We start from the raw sequence: 6,575 nt of genomic DNA, 5'->3' as shown, positions 1-6,575 counted from the left end.
CTCCTCAAAGTGGGTCATCATTAGCAAATCATCAGCAACACAGAAAGTTAGCAAAATCATCAATCATCTAAAAAAATCATTTTCTGTTACTTTAAATTATCTTTCTCTTCTTGCGGGTAGATTTGCTACTAGTAAAAACAAGGATATCACCTTATCTTTCTTTGTTGATTACAACAATAAAAGAGCTAATTTTATGCTAGAAAATGCTAGAAACAAATAGAGGAAGAAAAGTCAACAATGGTAGGCTGCTGTACGCGTTTGTCAAAAGGAGTAAAAGGAAAAGAAACGCCTACTTTTATTGACAAAGGAAAAGAAACGTGTAGAAGAAAGTGGCAACGCGTAGAAAGGCTGCCAACTTTCTTGACACATATTTACGCGTTTCTTTTACGCGTTTTGTTCCCTATAAATAGAGGGCCTTTTGCCCTCATTTATATCATCCCAGAAAGAAAGAGTAAAAACACAAAGAGAGTTATACACCAAGATAAATATTGTAGTCTTGAGTGTCCTCTTTAGTAGTTGTTCCTTTTACAAGAGAGAAGTGTTAATTGTTGTTTTCTCCTTGTATTTGAGAGTTGTGTACTCCATATTAAATAGTGAGATCCTTCTACCCCGTGGTTTTTCCCTTTTATCAGTTAGAAAGATTTTCACATAAAATTCTCGTATCTAATTTATTTTCATATTATTTGTCATATCAAACTTTAGTTGTGGTGCTTCCTCCCCCCAATAGTGGTATCAGAACCCTCGGTTATTCTATCTGTTTTATGTGAAGGTACTATTTGTGAATAGTAAACTTTCATGAATAGTAAATTCGGTGAATAGTACTATTCACGTGAATAGTAAATTTTTGATGACGGTATGATTTGTCACGATTGTTCGCAAAATTATTCAAAAACGATCCAGAAGGTTGTGAAGCAAATAACAATGTCGAGTACAATAAAATTTGATGTTAAAAAATTCAATGGAACTAATTTCTCATTGTGGAAAATGAAAATAAAAGCGATATTGAGAAAAGACAATTGCTTAGCTGCAATCGAAGGCAGACCCGCAGACTTTGCTGATAACACTAAGTGGAATGACATAGACAGCAACGCAGTTGCTGATCTACACTTGGCACTAGCTGATCAAGTATTGTCTAGTATGGCGGAAAAACGGACAGCGAAGGAAATATGGGATACTCTTACGGGGTTATATGAGGCCAAGTCTTTACATAATAAAATCTTCTTAAAAAGAAGATTGTATACTCTTCGAATGGCAGAGTCCATGTCCGTTACTGAATACATCAATACTTCGAATACTCTATTTTCGCAACTTACAACAATGGGTTGCAAAATAGAGGGGACTGAACGTGCGGAGCTTCTATTTTAAAGTTTACCTGACTCGTATGATCAACTCATCATCAACCTGACGAACAATACAGACAGTCTAGTTTTCGATGAAATTGCAGCCGCTGTCTTGGAAGAAGAAAATCGACGCAAAAATAAAGAAGACAGACAAACAAGTTCGCAGCAAGCTGAAGCTTTGATGATGGTGAGAGGAAGACTAGCGGAATGTGGCCCCAGTGGGAGTCACAATCATGGCAGATCTCAATCAAGAAGTAAGAAGAATATCAAGTGCTACAACTGTGGCAAGAAAGGACACTTCAAAAAGGATTATCGGTTCAAAAAAAAGAGTGAACACCCTGATCCATCAAATGCTCAAGGGAATGTTGCATGTACCTCAGATGATGGCGATATTTTATGTAGTGAAGCAATATCAAATAATGAAGGCAGAAAACATTTTGCTGATGTTTGGATCATGGACACAGGAACAACATGGCACATGACTTCCAAGAGAGAATGGTTCCATCAATATAATCCTATCTCAGAAGGGTCTGTGTTCATGGGAAACGATCATGCTTTGTATGTTATTGGTATTGGATCCATCAAAATAAAGATGTATGATGGCACGGTACGTACCATCCAGGAGGTACGACATGTAAAAGACTTGAAGAAGAATCTATTGTCTTTAGGACAACTAGATGATAATGGATGTTTATATAAGACTCATGGTGGAGTTATGAGAATATCCAAAGGAGCGCTTGTAGTGATGAAAGCGGAAAAACTTGGAGCAAACCTATATGTGCTTAAAGGTGAAACACACCAAGAAGGAGAAGCATCAACCGCGTCAGCAAGTTCATTTGAAGAATTAACGATGATATGGCATTGCAAACTTGGCCATATATCGGAACGAGGTTTGAAGATTCTTGCTGAGCAAAAGCTTCTTCTAGGGCTCAAAAAGGTTTCACTACCCTTTTGTGAGCATTGTGTTACCAGTAAGTAAAATAGACTGAAGTTTAGAAAATTCTTTGCTAAAAGCAAGGAAATACTAGATCTGGTTCACTCTGATGTCTGGAAAGCACCGATGGAGTCTCTAGGAGGAGCGAAATATTTTGTGTCATTCATCGACAGTTACTCCAGGAGAAGTTGGATGTATCCAATCAAGAGAAAGGCAGATGTTTTTCTAGTTTTCAAAGAATTCAAAGCGAGGGTGGAACTTGAATCTGAGAAAAAGATCAAGTATTTGAGGACAGATAATGGAGGAGAATACACTGGTAATGAATTTAATAACTTCTGTAAACAAGAAGGTATTAAACGGCAGTTCACGGTGGCATATACTCCACAACAAAATGGAGTAGCAGAGCGGATGAATAGAACCTTGTTGGAATGGACAAGAGCTATGTTGGCAACTGCAGGGCTGGAAAAACCATTCTGGGCAAAAGCAGTCAAAACCGCCTGTTATGTGATCAATCGATCATCATCAACCGTTATTGATCCGAAAATGCCAATGGAGATGTGGACAGGTTAACCAGTTGATTATTCTCGCTTACATATATTCGAAAGTCCTGCTTATGTTATGTACAACACCCAAGAAAAATCGAAGTTGGATCCAAAATCCAGGGAATGCATTTTCTTAGGGTATGCTGATAGAGTCAAGGGGTACCACTTGTGGGATCCCACAGCCCACAAGGTGGTAATCAGCAGGGATGTTGTATTTGTTGAAAATAAGATACAAGCAAAAGAAGGTAGCACTTCAAAAGAAAAATCAGAGACTACTACAATTGAAGTTGAAGAAATAGAAGAAGTTCCAATTTCTTCTGAAGCAGCACCAGAGCACGAAGAACAAGAGCAAGCTGAGATCGAAACTCTACAAGTTCGACGGTCAACTAGGGAGAGAAGAGAACTAGCTTGGCACTCAGATTATTCTATGGAGAGTAATATTGCATACTGTCTACTAACAAAAAATGGAGAGCCTTCAACTTTTTACGAGGCTATGAAAGGCCAAGAATCATCTCTGTGGGTGAAAGCAATGTAAGAAGAAATTGAAGCTCTTCAAAAAAAATAAAACATGGGATCTTGTTCAATTACCACAAGGAAGGAAGGCCATTGGAAACAAATGGGTCTACAAGATCAAACGCAATGGTAATGATCAAGTGGAGAAGTATCGTGCAAGATTAGTGGTAAAAGGATTCGCTCAGAAAGAAGGTATAGACTTCAATGAGATATTTTCTCCAGTGGTTCGATTCACAACAATTCGAGTGGTCCTGGCGATGTGTGCTACATTTGACTTGTACTTGGAGCAGTTAGATGTCAAAACTGCATTTCTTCATGGAGAGCTTGAAGAAGAAATTTACATGCTCCAACCATAAGGTTTTGAAGAACAAGGAAAAGAGAACTTAGTTTGCAGGTTGAACAAATCTCTATACGGTCTCAAACAGGCGCCGAGATGTTGGTATAAGAGATTTGATTCCTTCATTATAAGCCTTGGATACAACAGACATAGTTCGGATCCTTGTGTTTATTACAAGAGATTTAGTGATGAAGATTTTGTTATTTTACTATTGTATGTTGACGATATATTGATAGCAGACCCCAACAAAGATCGTCTCACAAATTTAAAGGCACAGTTGGCTAGGGAGTTTGAAATAAAGGACTTGGGACCAGCAAACAAGATTCTAGGGATGCAAATTCACCGAGGCAGAAATAATAGGAAGATTTGACTTTTTCAAAAGAACTACTTGAAAAAAATCTTGAGACACTTCAAGATGCAAGACTGTAAGTCAATTTCTACCCCACTTCCTATTAATTTCAAGTTATCCTCAAGAATGAGTCCTAGCAATAAAGCAGAGAGGATGGAAATGTCTCGAGTACCGTATGCATCAGCAGTGGAAAGTTTAATGTTCGCCATGATATGTACAAGATCTGACATTGCACAAGTAGTGGGAGTGGTTAGTCGATACATGGCTAATCCTGATAGAGAGCTTTGGAATACTGTTAAGAGGATTCTGAGATATATCAAGGGTACCTCAGATATTGCAATGTGTTATGGAGGATCAGACTTTACTGTTAAAGGTTATGTTGATTCAGATTATGCAGGTGATCTTGATAAAAGCAAGTCCACCACAGGTTATATGTTTACTATTGCTGGAGGAGCTGTAAGCTGGGTTTCAAAACTATAATCTATCATGGCTACATCTACGACGGAAGCAGAATATGTAGCAGCTACACAAGCTAGCAAAGAGGCAATATGGATGCAGATGTTACTGGAGGAGCTCGGGCACAAACAAGAAAAGGTTGCTCTATTTTGTGATAGTCAGAGCGCTTTGTATCTTGCAAAGAATCCGGCATTTCACTCTAGGACAAAGCACATATGAGTTCAGTATCACTTTGTTCGTGAAAAGGTGAAAGAAGGCAGTGTGGATATTCAGAAAATCCACAGTAATGACAACCTGGCAGATATATTTATGAAGCCGTTCAACAGTAACAAGTTCATATGGTGTCGATCTTCTATTGGCCCTAGCAGAAACGTAACATTGCAATAATTGGGTAGAAAGGATGGTGTGAAGACTTAATTAATTCTCAATTAAATTTTCAAGTGGGAGAAATGCTAGAAAATGCTAGAAACAAATAGAGGAAGAAAAGTCATCAATGGTAGGCTGCTGTACGTGTTTGTCAAAAAGAGTAAAAGGAAAAGAAACGCCTACTTTTATTGACAAAGGAAAAGAAACGTGTAGAAGAAAGTGGCAACGCGTAGAAAGGCTGCCAACTTTCTTGACACATATTTACGCGTTTCTTTTATGCGTTTTGTTCCCTATAAATAGAGGGCATCTTGTCCTCATTTATATCATCCCAAAAAGAGAGAGTAAAAACACAAAGAGAGTTATACACTAAGATTAATATTGTAGTCTTGAGTATCCTCTTTAGTAGTTGTTCCTTTTACAAGAGAGAAGTGTTAATTGTTGTTTTCTCCTTGTATTTGAGAGTTGTGTACTCCATATTAAATAGTGAGATCCTTCTACTCCATGGTTTTTTCCTTCTATCAGTTAGAAGGGTTTTCACGTAAAATTTTCGTGTCCAATTTATTTTCATATTATTTGTCATATCAAACTTTAGTTGTGGTGTTTCCTCCCCAAACATTTCACTTATGCCTGATTGTGAAATGTTTCTTTTTGCTCAATGGAATATGCAACTGTGAAGGTGTTATTAATTTCGTGAATGTACCATTTCATCTAAAGAATACTTCAAAAAAAAAATCAGATCTCTCTCCGGCGTCTTCCCAGGTGTCTTCTCTAATCGTCTTCTACGATATTTTTTTTCGGTTGTCACGCGTCAATCGGAGTAAAAATCTTAGCATTTCAACACATATTCTCACCATTTTTACTTTTCTTTGACTCATTCTTTCATCGAATCTGGAGCTTTTCTCTTTTCAATTTCAATCTGTGACGATCACATTGCGTTCCTGCTGTCTGCTCTGAGTCGTTGATTTTTTATTCTTGGAGATGTTAATTTTGGGGTTGTTCTATTTAAACAAAGGGATTTTTCCTGTTCTTGGCAAAAAAAATAAATGTCATTGAATGAGAAGTATTCTAGAATCAGCAAGAGGAAAAAGAGATTCAGAACTAAGAAAGAGAAAAAGGAATTCTAATGAAAAAGGGATTTATTGCTTAAAAAGAAGGTGAAGCGTGTGTATTGCATATAAAGGATATTCATCTGGTTATCTATGCCACGTCAACATTTAAGATGACATTTATTCCACTTTAAAAAAAGTTTAGGAGATAATAGGACGCTTGTTAAGTTTAATTGTGTCGCTGAAATTTCGAACTTAATTTAAGGAGGTACTTATGCATTATTCTATTTTTAAAATATAAAAAAAAAATCATACTCCGAACAACAAATGGACCTTATTGAATTATGACTTTGGTTTGGTTTCGAATAATATTTGTGCTTGCATTAAATTCTGATTTTTGGTTTGGTTCCGGGACAACATTTGTGCTTGTGAGTTACATATAGACAACTCTCTTCCATAAAATTTGGGGATACTTATATAGTGTTTGATTATATCAATTTTTTTAACTATAGAAATCATGATACTTATGCATAGGGTTGCTTATCGGACGGATTGAACGGATAATTTCACTTAATGGTTTGACCTATCGAATATAGATTTTTAAATTTACTAATCCGATAGCCAACCTATAAGATATCGGTTGGTTCGGTAACGAATTACCAATTATCGAACGGTTATGGGGTGGTGTATCG

This window comes from Solanum dulcamara, chromosome 9 (assembly GCF_947179165.1).
Source record: "Solanum dulcamara chromosome 9, daSolDulc1.2, whole genome shotgun sequence".
In the NCBI taxonomy this organism is placed as follows: Eukaryota; Viridiplantae; Streptophyta; class Magnoliopsida; order Solanales; family Solanaceae; genus Solanum; species Solanum dulcamara.
The sequence above is the reverse complement of the archived record's forward strand: the minus strand, read 5'-3'. Positions refer to the sequence as shown.